Source organism: Bombus terrestris, chromosome 11, assembly GCF_910591885.1.
Source record: "Bombus terrestris chromosome 11, iyBomTerr1.2, whole genome shotgun sequence".
Classification (NCBI taxonomy): domain Eukaryota; kingdom Metazoa; phylum Arthropoda; class Insecta; order Hymenoptera; family Apidae; genus Bombus; species Bombus terrestris.
The window spans coordinates 5,135,631-5,151,654 of record NC_063279.1 but is presented as its reverse complement, the minus strand read 5'-3'; the positions used below and the strand labels follow the sequence as shown (position 1 = coordinate 5,151,654).

The window sequence follows — 16,024 nt, the reverse complement described above, 5'->3', positions numbered from 1 at the left end:
TCGTCAAAACGTACCGCGATACTTCGGTATGCGGCCAGCTCCACGCATTCCACGTCGTCGCTGAGGCGCTCACCGTGAGCTGCTGACCGTGGCCCGAACTATGAGAAATATTACAAAGAGTTAAAACAGCGACACGGTAGTCGACGATCCGCTTTCTGCCGGTGGGAAACGCTCCGCGCGAAAAAAACGCCGCGGCCGCTTGGGAACCCGAAACGATTCCGCTCCGTTCTGGCCGTAAAATCGAATTACTATCGTTTTACTCGACAACTATCCGAACGATTCGAAAGAGAATCTCTCGACGCGAAACTGTTCGCGCGGCCACCGGTTAAATCCTATGGAAATTTCTGCGGGCAGTAAAAGCTAGCAACGAACGAAGAGAACGCGCTAGTCCGGCTTTGATTTCGATTCGACGTTGTGCTCGCCTCGGTTCCTGGCAATCTTCCTTGCTCGTGAACTTGACTTTTCCAGAGACCTGTGTTTTACGGTGGCATGCGTGAATGATGGTCCCTGTGTGGATTTTTGTTAGTTTGCTTCGGGTACCTACAACTCTTTTTTCGTGTTCTTGGCTATCAATATAAAGAAAGAATGGACGAGTACCTGATAACTCTCTAACGATAAAGAAAAAGTTAAGCGTGGACACAAATATAGATCTAAATACGCAGGTATATAAGAACTATATCCACGAGAAGAAAGAAAATCGCGAAATCACGACGTCCAAACTCATCAATGAGAACGATATCAACGAAAAATTGTCGAAGATTTGGAGAAGATTATCGGAATATTAGCAGTACCGAGATGTTACAAATCCAACATCTACCACCGCATTCTTCACGTTTATTCGGCTTCTACAATTACCATTTCTTTAAAACAACTTCAAATCAAACACCAAACCCAACAGACGACGCAAAGAGAACAAACGTCCGATCAGTCAGTACAAGAATACCAACCAACTAATTTGAGTCAAAAGTCCGACGCAACTCGAACCCCTTCTTTATTTACCGACCCCTTGCGCGGCTAGGAAAACGGTCGCGAAATCGACCAGTTTGACGAGATTTATGATTTCGAGCGTAATACACGATGGCGATCCTTATTCGTCGGTTAAACTGGCTAACGTGTACGAATCGGTAAGAAGGTCGGTGGCTCGCGTTCGTCGACCAAAAGGAGGGTGAAACTCACGGCGCCCGGCAGTCTGGTCAGTCCGGTTTCCTTCCGGTTGAAAAGTTGCGCAGCCCACTGGCCAGCCCGTGCTCCTCGTCTCATCAACGACATTTTTCTTGTCTCTCTCGTTCTTTCCTCTATATTCGTCCTATTCTTCACCCCTTTTGCGTCCAGGATTCGCCCCGAGGAACCGTTCACCTGGCAACAGGCCACGTTGCGTGCGTCTCACGAGTCGACGAGAGAACGTCCTTCCTCGAGAGGGTTGCTGTCTCCACCCCTCCTGTACGTGCTCGATGCACACGCAACCAGGGACGACCCTCCGAATCGTGTGCACGCGCGTGAGACCACGTAATTTTCTGACGAGTTCGCGTTCACCGAGCGAGGGTGAGGTCAGGTTTTGTCCCGGTGAAACCGTTCGAAGTCCGAATGCCACCGATTCGTGCGCGGTTTCGTTAAATAATGGAGCTGGTTACACGGGTGACGAATTACGTGAGAATTTAATGGGCTTGTGGGGATACGAACGCGAAGAATTCGCGAGACTCTTTCGCGAATAGGTTGTTTCGAAGGTTTCGAGGCTGCGTTGTTCGTGACCTAAGAATTCCTGATTGTTCAGGCGGATTAGTGTGGTTTTTGCTTCGGCTTTACTTAGGCACAGAGTGAATAGAATGTTTAGAAAAGAAGGTATTTACGATTATAGTATCGTAGGATAGTTCTTGTACCATTTGAATTTTTATGGTTCTATGGTCGCGATAGCTAGCACATTACGTAAGGGCGATAATTGTAATTTTCGAAGTATCTTATTCGTTAACAAAAAAAATCACGACTTCTTTAAAAGGATTTTCTATCAAACCAGAGTACAATATTCTACAATTAATATAACGGAGTAAAAGAGCATTAATTTATAATATAATATATAATTAATATTATTAATTAATAACAAGTAAAGATCGATATAAACGTTAACAAGATACGTCACGTACTGATTTCTCTTTATCAAATCCCTAAACATCACGAATGATATTAAAACAACACGCGATGACAGATGAATTAGTACCAAAATTAGCTCCGCGCTCAATCACTCTTCCACCGCACACATCAAATGTCGAGAAACACCATCTCGTCAAGTCGCTTAAATCCGAGAAACTTTTTCCCCTGCTAAATCTGTGCTAAATCTGGACAACGAACGATCAACGGTAGAGAATCGCGCAGCATGATCCGTTCTATTGTCTCCGTTGCTTCTTGGAATTTACGTCTTCACAGTTACGAAGATGATCCTGATGTTTCAAGAGACGACGGTCTACGACCAACGAGAGGAAACAAGAAAACGAGAAAAAAAAAGAGAAGAGAAATTCGGCAAAAGAGTCGCCTTGATTGTGTGTGTTAGGTAGCCATTGGTCCTGGTGATAGAATTGTTCCAGCAGGTGTTAGCCATCGGTATTCAAAGCAAAATATTTTTCTTACGTTTTCGTAGCTGAGAGCTGTGAACTTGGAAAGATTTCGTCTCTTTGTCTAGGACCAGCTAGAGTATTTTTTCGTCCTCAGGACCCCCATTCTCCCCCTCTTTTCCCCCTAAGCCTTCCATTCCTCTTACGAAAATCTTCCTTTTTTCCATCTACCTGTTCATTCGGCTGTGCCGTTGCTGATGTTGCTCCATGAAAAACCATCACGAGATAAGTAACTACCAGTTGTCTTTAAGTTTCTCGTTAGATATATCAAAGAATCGAGGTGAAGATTTCTTAAGATTATTTATCTTACGATTCGTATCTTCTTAATAGAACAATAGCGAGCAACGATGAAGATAATGTAGGGTTGTGAAGATTTTTATAATGATTATTTTAAATATGATGATTGTAGTATTGTTTGAAGTCTTTGGGCCTCGTCTATTGTTGTGGCGTTTACTATATAAACAAAGTTAGGTGGTGTATTTTACATTAGAAATATCGCGTATACTTTTACGCGTACCAAGTGATTAATTGTAATTAATATTTCTTACGCTTTATCGCGATCGATGTTTTTAGTTTGAATTCGTTGCTTTAAAATCGACTGCTCAATTAAATGCTTGATAAGATAGAATTGATTTGAAATTCATCGAATGTATTGGAATATCGTTAGAAGCATTCTAGATTAACAAATCCATTGTATGTTTATCCAACTTCAATTAGCATCGCTCGCAAAACATATTTACCAATTTCCGTTTTCCGTTTCCTCCATCATCGGGCAAAAGTCAATTCGAAGAAAATAATAGCCACGCGGGGAGAAGAATTCCAATAAGAATCAGAGCGAACCGACAAGTTCATTTCCAGGATGCCATAACTCGTTGTTCGCGCTTTCTCTTTCCTCTCCTCTCACAGCCTCCTCATTCACACACCCAACTGCAAAAATAACTATTGCAAACAACTTTCCTCGTTGGGTAACATCGGAAGTTAAATCCTTTGAAAAATTATACGCATTTCCAAACGACTGAGAATCATAATGTTATAAGATATATTTTTCATAAGATAGTGCTCCGCGTTATAAGAAATTCATCGTACATAGTCAAATCGTGTAAACGTATTTTTTGCGAAGATATAACTTCCTATAAGGATGGTTAATATTCTTAATAACCATTAATTATTAATAAACATCAACGTTCTTAATTGTGACTCTCATAATTCAATAAAGTGTATATATTCTTTACTTATTAACGTATACCTTCTCTCTGAGTCAAATAATCTTACCATAAGGTCATTCCAATCATTTTCTCATATTTGATATTTTTTTTTGCTTGATCTAAACCGCACGACATTTTCTTATGGTTAATAGGTATTGGAGAAGTACACGCGATTAGGTACATTACACGCTAATGATGTTTCATAATACGCAACAAGTCTTATTATCGTGTACAAAGTTCAAGATCGAATTGTAAGATGCGGAAGCTTAGGTGACTCGAATAATCCTATTTTATTATATCCTAGTAGAACGAAGAAAAACCGTGAGACAAATATGGAAGGGGACGTTGAGAAGTAGCGGAGGATAATTGAAGGAGATAGAAACGGAAAGGAGGATGAAAGGAATGGGGGGATCGGCGTCGAGCAGCCGGCAGGATACGCGAATGTAGTTTAAAGTCTAGACACAATGTAGGACCCCCGAATTAGTGGCCTGCCGCGCGCTGCTTCTACGGTAATTAACGAAATTAGTCGCAATTAGAGAGTGCTCGGCGTGTCCCTCTTTCCTCTTCTCAGCAATCGGAGAAGAAGAAAAAGGACGCCGTCAGACGATCGGAGTGCCGGGACGTCCTCGAATGGTGCGTTTACGCCAAGACTTAATGACTAACCGCATCGCCCGAAAAACTATCTAAGCACGAAACTATGGGAACCGGGAACTGTTCGACCCGCGATTACCATGCCGGCGGAAGGGAACAAGAAGAAAGGGGAGGGAGGACGTAGAGAACGTTACTCTCCCAGCGAAGATCACGCTAACGGATAGAAACAACAGGACTATGGATGATTGGATCGTCAAGTTGGAGGATTTGATGAGATCGTTCTTGCATCGTAAGGATCATCGATTGGATATGATGCGATGCATTTTTCTATAAAATCAAAATATGTTTCATATATTCTCCGATACGTGATATTACGTTGGAGAAGCAGAAGCGATTATTTTACTCTTGTTTTCATGCAGGTTGATAAAATATTAAGCGAGTAATTCCATTTAAGCGATAACAGTCTCTGTACCAATCAATCATAAGTTAGAAAAATGTTCTAGTCGGTTAGTAGGCATTTTATGAAGAAGAGATATTATTTTGATATTTTCTTATCTTTGAAATTACTTGTACTCTTGTTCCTTTAACTCGATAAAAATGGCCACATCTGTATCGTATTATGTAACGCGATTTTCATTGAAGATCATAAGGAAAGAAATAAATCATAAATATAAATCGATAAAGACACCTTCCACTTGAACGTTCTGTATTCGATGCTAATACCAACTTCCCCTTCTCGCTAAACAACCCTCTATCTCGAGTCGATACGATATCAACGAACAATCGTGTTTTCGAATCGCGGTGCCAAGAGAGAAATTCGAGGATCAAGGTCACGTAGACAGGTTCCACCAACCTGTTAACCGTGAGGCTCATCGCCGAATGACACTGGTCAGCTCGACGACCGTACCGGGACCAGGAAAGCGGAAAGAAGCACGCAACGAGCAGGCACAAAGCGTAGAGAAACGAGGACCCTTCGTTATTCGACGACCCCCAATAGGACGTTAGAAGAACGCGTAGCACCTGCTTCGTCATGGATGACCGTGAATGCTCGAAAATTGACGGTAAAACTGTAGTAACAATGTACCACCCGCCACCGGTTGACCATTGTCCGATCACGAATTGTACATTGTCTACGTATTGTACGCAATCGTAGACAGAAAGATACTTCATTATTCGCAGCCGTGTAATCCTAATTCTCTTGTAACTGTCAGGCAAACTAAGGTATAGGAGTACCTGTGCCGCGTTTCATGGTCACTACTCGTCCTCTCGGTTATTTATTATCATTGTTTACAATTTTTCATCCACAATTAACGTAGATTAGTCCCGCACCGAGTAGGTCCGATCTTTGTACCTTTGGATGGAACACGTTTCGAAGTGTTGTTGGTCATTATGGTCCGTTTCCTAGAAAGTAGAGACCAGATCGCGAGCTATCTGGCCCAATTTTTTTTTCGAATTTTTTCAAGATTATTGATGGTAAGGATCAGGTAATGTGGGATTTTGGATATCTTTTGTGAAAGTTTGAACGAGGGAACAACGGCAGTGTTGTCGAGGCATATTAGTTTGGGAAGTGTTAGATTGCAACGACAATTCTAGTTGATCGTGTACACGCTTTTGTTTTAATAGCGAAAAGCGTTCCTTGAGACTTCTGATTTTGTTAAAGCTTGATTGAACATCAAAAATCGACATGTGTAGCATCGACGCTGGATTTATTCGTACAACAAAGAGTCTAGAGATGAACCTGCAACGTAAGCAAGTGATTCAAACTGTTTCGCGAACAAGACGAATCTTTTATGTTTCATACTGCGCTCTACGTTTGAAATTAAACCATTAGAGACTAGAGGAAAATTTCGAAGTAATTCGATCAGGGAAATAACAAGTTAAAGAAATATTTCAGATAATTCTATTCAAAATGGAATGTGTACCAACGAAGTGCTAAATTTTTTTTCGATATATATTCAGCCCAACGTTCCATATAATTTTTCAATCATTTGCAACAATTTAATCAAACGAGAATTAAGAAACTAAAATTTATGCACGATGAGTGGATGACGTGTAACGATAAACTGAAAAAAATAAATTCTAACAAGCAAGAATATGGATAAGGAATATAAAAATTCGTCCGACTGCCGAGATATTAAATTCTTATGTTCTCCCCGTGGCCTTTTTTGATTCATCCGAACGCTGGAACATGCAAATTTCGACACTTGGTCGATTTTACGATCTCGCTTGTCATGGAAGCTACTATACCGCGTTTAATATCTCCTCTTTATGAAATCCGTGGACGTGCACAGCTGAACACGAGGCTGATCGTGCACTATTATAGTTTATGTGTTCGATCTGTAAACAGGATTACACCGAGCGCCAGTCTAACTATACGTACACGTTCCTTCGAACCATTATTATCTTACGCTCGATGCACGTCGCGGCATTAAATCGTCGTACACCTGATCGGACTTTTACCCCTTCTTTTATTCTCCATAAGGCTGTGGTGCGAGAAGCGACGAATAAAAAAGAAACGGCGACGTGTCTATTACTCGCACCATCGAAACGTATCTCTCGTAAAATTGTTTGCCAAACAAGGTACGAGCTCCGTTGACAGGTGAAAGTTTGCCTTCCATCGGATGTCTGAGTGGGATCAATTAAATCAACAAATCGTTACTGCTGGGAAATGTGGGTTTCTTAATTGTTGCTTAATCTCAACGAGTTTTCTTCGTTTGCAATTTAGGAGAGGGGAGTCATTAGAGACGTTATTTAACTCCAGACACTTATTGCTCCAAGATACCAGATATTTAGGCTTATTTTTCACTCAAAAATTTCGTGGAGCTATAAAACGCTTAGTCATATGTTACTTATGATACGTTTCATTTTATCATAAATTATATACCGAAAAAAGAATACAGTAAAATACAATTATTTTAGTACCTAAATACTAAGAATTCCATATCGATATTTTCTAAGGTCAAGTATATTTTATTTCGATCTTATAATATATTTATTAGATTAATGAATTTGTCTTGTCAGTGGAAGATTAATTATAACGCAATGAAATTAAAAATACACGATGCCATTTAAGAAACTTCAATGACCTCAATGGCCGTAAAAAGATTTTGAGAAAATCTCGTGATTTTATGTATCTCCCAAAATAATGCAAGTTTTCCCTCTAACAGATTTGCATCTAAGGTTTATAATTACTTTGAAATCCCGAATTGGCCGAGTTGGCGGGAAAAAAATCTGATTCTTCTACGTTAAAAAGTCGACAAAGGATGTAATCGTTGAAATTAAAACCAGAGATCGAACCTGAATAACAACTAATGTTACCGATCTTGCTTTTCAAACACGAAAGTCGATTCTTTTCAGTGATCTTTACGAGGCTAATGACAGACATCGGGAATACGAGCCGGCGTGCAGTGGAATGATTTCCAGTTTCACGGTCGGTATGCAAATTCGAGGAGTATCCGTGCGAGGCGTTCGAGGGTAATTCACGGACAAGAATAACACCTCGAGCGCGGACATTGAAAGCGAGCGGTCCGCGAACAATTCGCTATTTGCATTTCTGCGGCCAGCTCGCGAGGTGGCCACCGTCGTGCGTGCATGTGTGACGGGACAAAAGAAGAGGGAACGAAGAACGTGACGGAAACTCAAACGGGTAAAGACGGGTTTATATCTCTTCTTCGGTTGAAGGGGGTTGAAGACTTCGATCAGGGGATGAGAATTGTTTCTCGCAACGAGAGACGACCGTTTTCTTCTCTCTCTCTCTCATTATACCAAGTTTGATATATTCGAGATACTTGCCAAAGATTTAAAATTAGTACAAAGATAGTACGTTTTCAATTTTCTCATGTTAGAGTGATACATTATCACGATTGCCTGCTTAATTGTTACTTTAACTTGATACTTAATTGTAATAACTAAATAATACGTAATTCATTTTATTATAGTAATTAAAAGCAGATACTACTTTATGTGTAGTCTTATCTTCTCTATCATCTTCCGGTGTATTTAATTATAGTAATTTTCTAAACATTCGCGAGGGAATGAAATCTAGAGTGCAATAGACAGAAATGAAGTCTTCAAAATATAGTTAATAAAGTCGCAGTAATCCTCAACGTAGATTTTCATTCCCATTCTGGCATCTAATAATTTAATTTTTCAAACACACGTCGATGTCGTTCTCTTGACTCACACGACGCAACGTCAATTTGTTTCTACAAGAAGAAACCTCATGAATCATCAATCTCTCGTGATCAAAACTAGATCAGGAACGCGTTGGTTTTGCGTGGCGATTTGGTGGTCACATCAATGGCCACGGATACGTGTTCAGAAACGTGGAGCTGACTGCACGACGCGGTGGCCAGTGAAACGCACATAAAAGCGGTAGATAAACGTAAGGGGGCATTGATCGTCCGTCGCTCCTCCATTCACGAAGTTGCCGGTTATGGCTATACTTATGTGCTTAGGTGCACATCACATATACCGACCGTGTACACGTTTGCACACACGCGATACGATTACTCACGTGTGCACGAGGCCGATGTGTGTGCATACTTGTATGTACATATGTGTGTCTGTGTGTGGTTACGTATATACGCGCATCTCCAACATAGTCGACAGCGATTCTTGCCACGGCCATGCGTGGTCACGGCACATACACACGATGAAATCGTTTCGGGGTCGGGAGAATAGCCCTGACCTTCCGCAAGTCCCCGTTCGTAAGTTGTGATAAAACGAAAGCCCGGTGACGTCACTGGTCCCCATGTGTCACGATATGTAGTTGAAACTTCGATACGTTGGTCTTTGAGCGTTTCGTTTTTCAAATTTCCGTGAGAATGCATGAACTTTTTTTATGTGATGGGTCGAATGGTTTTTATACAAACAAGTAGTTAGTTACAGGCAAAAAAAAAAAAAAAGAAGAAGGAAAGAAAAGCAAAAGACAACGAAAGATGTAGAAAAACAATTGAGCTAAATGCTATGAATTCTAAAATCATAGTGAAATGTATGATAAGCACGGAAGTTAACTGACTAGGTAAATTTCAAACGAGAATACGGTTAACTGTGGAAAACTACGAATATTCTACTAATCGCTTCCCCAAACTACTTTATTCTATGTCTCCGATTAAAACCGAAGAATGCCAGTCATTTTTCTTCTACTAAATTCTACTTGAATTCTTTCAAACTAATTGATTCTTTTAAAAATCTCATTCAAAATATCTTAAATCTGTATTGTTTATAAATCCAAACAAAAGAACATAGATAAGGGTTTAGGGAACAAAACTGACCAGGAGAGCTCTAGCTTTGGAACCGTAGTATATCTCTGTGAACCGATTACGATGGCCAAGTAAAGGCGTGAAATTTCGATCGTGTGGATTCGAGCGGTCTGCGAATATCTGGTTGTCAGGTAAGCGATGCAGTAAAATGGAATTACTTCAGAAAAAGCAAAGATGTGTGCAGAGGAAAACAGAAAAGAGAAACGTTTTGCTTCTATGTTCTCGTTAACGATACAAGATTTGCTTCTAATTTAGGATCTCTCGTGGTTCTGGCAAAAAAAGACGAAGATAAAAAATATAAGAACAGAAAGGATAGAGAGGAAGTAGAAAGAGACACGATGCTCGAAGGCGCTTCGAACACGATCAGAGCGAGGCCAAAGAGAAAGTGATTTAAAAGAGCGTCCTTCGTGACTATATGTACCTACTCATAAAAATTATGACTATAAGTTGCGATATAACTCATTGATTTGAGGCCGCTATGTTCATATTCTACACACAATAGGTCCAAAAGATATTTTGGACGTAGGAAAATATATTTTCCAGAAATAGTGCTTTGAAAAGTCTAGCTAGAACAATAAATTATTTATGTATCTTCTTATTTGTATAGCACAAACTAGGAAAGTATTTAAGACAATAACCTGTCTACTAAATTTGGAATAAATGTGAATTCCTATCGAATTCTAACGTATCTCTGCACACGGAAAGCATAACTGCGAAACTATTGAAAATAATCCAAATTCATAGGTTCTAAACAACATGAAATTTGTTCAAATAATACTTCTATGGAACATGTACATATTATACTTCTATTTCTACATCAAAGGAAGAATTGCAACAAAAATACAGCGAATTTCTTGCATACTGAAGAATTCAATCCTTCCGTGTATACCTCAAGTAGCACCACTTTATCCAATTTGCACGAGGCAAAATTTAATCTAATCCGGCAAAATGTAACGAAAACCTCACATCCTATCGTTCGTATCGTCAAAGGTACCGCCACTTATATCCAAGCGTGCCTCTAGCGTCTCGCTACATTTCATCCGGCAAGTATACACGTGTCCAACTAGACATAACCATAGACGTGCAAGAAATCCAGACGAAAAACAAAACGGAAGAGCGGAAAAGAAAAGAGAAAACTTATGGTACGTAGTAAGGAGAGATTGATCGATAAGGTGAACGTTCCATCTAATAATGGAGAAATTTCGTTCGAATGGAAGAAGGAGCGCGAGGTAAGGGGAAGAAGAAGAGGCATGTAGACGGTGATTCCCCGAGCCAGAAACGTTCGTGATGAACGTAGCGGTGCATCGATAATCGCTCGCGTGCCACGAAGGCGCGAAGGACGTAACGGAGATACAAGCTCGATACGCTGTACTACAGGCCGATCAACTCGATAAGGTAATTACTAAATGCTAATATAGAGAATCGTGTGTATTTCTGCTTTGCACATAACTATCCGCATGCCGCGTCTTTGTACGTTGATTTAGATGGCGGCTCGGAGCGGGTGGATCGCGATAGCGACGACAAAATTGGTATATTTGTATGTAAAAGGAGGAAATTTCAATGATTAATTGAAATTAATCAAAGGAGTGAATTGAGATTTATGCGACGAAAGCTTTTTAGTGATTTGTGAACTTTTGTTAATACAGTGTATTTGATGAATTTTGTCAGCACGCCAATTTTTGTAGCGTGTGTTCTGTTAAATTTTAAATCTATTTCAGATAATGTATCTTTTTATTTTTGTACATTTTTAAGATGACGTTTATAGTACGACCAGAATTTGCTTTCTATCCTTGTTAAACTTTACATTTGCGAAATTTTTATGTAAGAGACTTAAGTAGATCAATGTCTCGGTTTTTACAGTATGAAGTAATTAGATCATATTGTTATTTGATCGACTTGAAACTTACCAAATGAATTTCATCATTCGGTGTTCACAATTCGTTTCAGGACAGAGATTCGTTGAGAAAGATATAAAATAGATCGCAAGCTAGATAGAGATCGTTCTTCCGAATAAATTAATAGACAAACGAAATATTTTTATTCATTTTCCAAACTAATGAAATATTATTGACGAAGATAACAAATGAATGGTACGATTTTATAATAAGATTAATTAATTCCCAATAATTAGCCTTCACATAATTATTTCTAAATCTCATCTAAACATTCGGGTAACGATATAAAATTATTTAACTAGAATTCGCAACCCTTTCCACCGACCAATCACTCTCAACGTAGCGCCCATACGCACTCAAAAGCCTCCAGCGCCTCTCTCAGAGCCAGTCGCAAATTCCACAGGTCAAGAACGACTTGTGGTGTCTGTCTGGTTGTCGAACGATATCCTCGAGCACTAAATATTACGAATGCCGGGCGAACTTTAAATTAAACGACGGTTCAAGCCCGGCCAGATTAGCCACCGCGCAATGCATAAATACAGTGCAGAACCGGCGCGGTGTCCCGGTCCCTATGTAACGCCGGGACTTACGAGCGCCTTGTGTCCCGAAAAACACGTCCCTTATCGTCCCGGTATCTCGTGCAATGCCGATGTTACATGTTCGTATCGAGTGTCATTAAGTGTGATTATATTACCCCGTCTGTTCACGTGTACATCGAGATAGAACGAGATAGAACGTGAGAGGGGGGTGGAAAACAGAACAGGAGAGAATGGAATGGAGAGAAAGAGAGAGAGAGAGAGAGAGGAAGGAGAAGAAAGCACGTTCGAGGACTGGGACACAGGAGGGCACAAGAGGAAGAGGTTTTCGTGCCGTGCTGCCAGAGCACGGGGCCAGAGAAGCCGCTTTTACGTCGATACGTAATTTATTGCCATATCCGATATTAAAGTATCGTGGATAAGACGAAGGGATTGGCAGAAGGTCTACCTGCGAGTTTCTTCCCTTTCTTCTCGGCCGCGAGGACGCTACGCGTGTGGGAGTTTCTTTCTGCACCTCTTTTGTTCGTCCCCATTTCTTTTCTCTTCCCTCACCCGTTGCGTTTCTTTTCCGCTTCGCGTATTATTTTGCTTTAGTTTCAACCGTATTTCTGTTCAGTCGAATTCAAGCGACATTTCAGGAGTATCGAACATTCGTCAGTTGACAAGAAATTATTAAGACAAATTATTAAATCAGGTGGTGAAAATTTTAAGTTTAATTTTAAGTGCATGTTAAATGCAAAATTATAGATAAAATATAACATCTTCTACCTAAGTTTCTGCCTAAGTTTCATTTCTTTAGTTCTATGTTCATAAAAATACAAATATTTAATCAATATTTAAAATTAATTAATAATACCACTTACAAGCGATAATTCGATATCAAACGTGCGAATCCGGCTTTATATGGGACACGAGTCGTATTTCTGTGAAGTGGCCCACAGGATCTGTGCTCGTTGATTGATGACGAATTGCTGTGCTAAGAGTGAGAAGCGGATGGATATTTAACGCCGCATTTAGTCTGGCAACGAGGCTAGTGGAAACACGGTTTGATGTCGCACGAGGATGAAAACGGCTGCTTAATCCTGCTTACTTAATGCACCGTTCGCTCGGAGGTTGAACATGAAAGATGATATTTTCCGGTGCTGTTAGTATTATAGATATTGTAGCATATTTTGCAGCGGAAATGGAAAAATGATATCATTTGTCACCAGGAAAAGTCATTTAAGCGAGCGGCGGGTAACACTAGTGTGCTTTTTGTTAGGCTCGTCATTCGTTTGGATAAATTTGAAAGATGCGGGAAGACGTTTTGTCGGAATTTGTGTACAATATTCTAAACAATCCGCTTCAATGATTAAACGGTGCACTTTACCGATTAGGTGAAATTATGACTGAGCTGAGGTGATTAGTGTAAGTAAGTTGTTTGTGGTAATAGTGCGTACTGATGGCTGTGTGTAAACTTCGGCTGGTGTGGTGTTCCGCTGGCTGAGATAAGATGATTCTGGCTGCGGGTGTAGATGTCGCTGTTGGGGGGGGGGTAAGGCTGTATTTTCTTCTCATTTAAGAATCTTAGAAGAAAAATCGGAAAACTACGGTCGCCGGGACTTGAACCCGGGTCCGAAACGTTTGTAGCCTAAGGCGCTGACCACTTTGCTACCGTCGTTCGACTGAAGTTAGTGTCGAGCGGTGGTATTTGTTGTCGAGTGCCGCCACATGATAAAGAAAGGAATTAAGCTCTTTAATTTTTTACTAAACTCAACGTTTCTGAATACAAAAATAATTATTATCAAAAAAGGTAGATCTCCGTAAAACGAATTGGCAAATGTTACAAATTCTGTATTACGTAACGGAATGTAGAACTTCGAGGGAATCTTGAAATTCAACCAATATAGAAAACTACTGGATGTTTCGTAAAGTTATTATACCGGAACTTCAAAGGCACGTGAAATGCGGCTAAAAGAATAGAGAAAAGGCACTATCGAGAGAAGCGGAAATAAGTAATAGTTTCTTAATGGACGACAAACGAAAGGGAAGCAGGTAAGGCAAAGATAAAACGAAAGATCGTAATACTCCTTAATTTGGTGGCGCCATGAATGAACGAAGGAACTCACGTTTCACCCTGGAACGCACACTCATCTTCCCTTAGGCCGTGTTAAAACTAACAAACCGGTGGCTCAGCCGTCTCTGTAATTTTTTAATTACAGGGCCGCGTCTCTCAGTCACTCAGCCCCGGTGACTTGCAACCGGTGTCTAGAATCCACTCCCTAATTTTTAATAACACCTAGCGTCGGAGAGAGCCAGAGTAATAAGTTTGTAGGCGGTTCTCCGTGGGTTCCGAACCAGGAGCGGAAGAAACGAAGGAGCAGCGAAAGAGAGAGGCAGAGCCACCGGAAAACATATTGGTAGCGTACAACGAAAACCTATTTTGTGGTAGGTGGTTCGAATTACCGCGCGTCCTTTTAAGAAGAAATTATTAGACCATCGAATTTATTCGATACGGCGAAAGTGTTCTCTGGACAATAGCAGATGGAAAAGTTCGAACAGTACCTAACCGTAGCGAAAAAATTCCTGACGTGTGGGTGTTTTAATAATTTACTGTACTTAAATTTTACTGAAATGAAACGACATTGTTTTCTTGAAAATATCGACGCAGAATATTATATTGATTTCATGATATAGATAAATATTGCATGTATGTGTGTATGTCGTAATTGGTAAACGACAAGAAGAACAGGAAATGTAATAAAAACTACGCAAATGTCCGTTAATGTTTGTGACAATTGTCACAATTTTCATTTTGCCCTTTTGTTAATATTCAGAATGCGTGAGTCATTCTGTTCCATTTATTTGGCTTTCAATTATTTGTTCATTCGAGATACACATCGAAAAAAGAGATTTGGAATAATATATAATTATAGTCGTTCTGCGAGTATCTATGTGTCGGCATTATTAAAAATGTGAATAACCTCTGAATTATATGTTGAATACGATTGAAAGATTGTACGCAGAAGTTTCATAGCTTTGACGTGGCATAACACGTGCGTACGTGTTCAGCGCAGTCCAAACGCGATAAACAAAAATTCAATTTTCTATCTATATTAAAGCAACGAACCATTCAAGTCACACGAAGAAATATTTTCAGCTCATAATATCTACACCGGTTCAATCGGTTTTTTCGTTGAAATATTCATTCTTTCACACAACGTTTCTTCCGATTACGATCGAGCCTCCACAGCTGCCATTACATCAACCTTTCAATACAATGTCACAAAATAATCTAATCTTATCGTGCGTAATAAACAATTCCAGCTATCGTAGCCAAAAAAGACAAAACGAAAAGAAACGAAGGAAAACTAAAGAATACTCGACGAAGACTAGAGGCATACGACTATGCCTAAGTTGTGTTAACCGCAACAGACGAAATGGGAAAAAGATAAGGAAGAAAGGATGGTAAACACGAAGAAGGGACGAGGAACCAGAGCGAGACGTCGGACGTTCTTCAAATCAACGTGAACGCGATGGGTAAAAGCAGTGACAGCCGGCCGAGCAATACGCGGGTTTTATTATGCGCGCGATCCGCGCGCGCCTTCTAACCGAGTCTTATGAATAAATATCGCGATTTCCGTCGGCCGAGAGATCGAGAGAGTCGAACCTAGCATCGACGGTGCGGCAACAGAACGGATCGATAAAAATTCGTCTCGTACAGCCAGCCGCCATAAATATTCCAATAAAGGTCGACCGTGCGTCGTCGGGCCGCCTTGAGAACGTTTCGTCTCTGTCCCTATATTCAATGCCCGTCCACAGGCTGGCCGGCTTACGTCGCGTGGAACGCGAGAAAAATTTTCCACGATATTCTTTCTCTTTTTTTCTTTTTGTTTTTCTTTCTTTCTGGCGTTTCTCGTTTGTCCACGATCGACGTTCCGAAACGGTCTC

General features: G+C 40.4%; 1 protein-coding gene across 6 annotated transcripts in view; it reads right to left on the bottom strand.

The window, feature by feature from the left end:
* Positions 1-16,024, bottom strand: part of LOC100650490 (zinc finger homeobox protein 3) — a 403,793-nt gene that overhangs the window by 204,511 nt on the left and 183,258 nt on the right. The window lies entirely within an intron of this gene.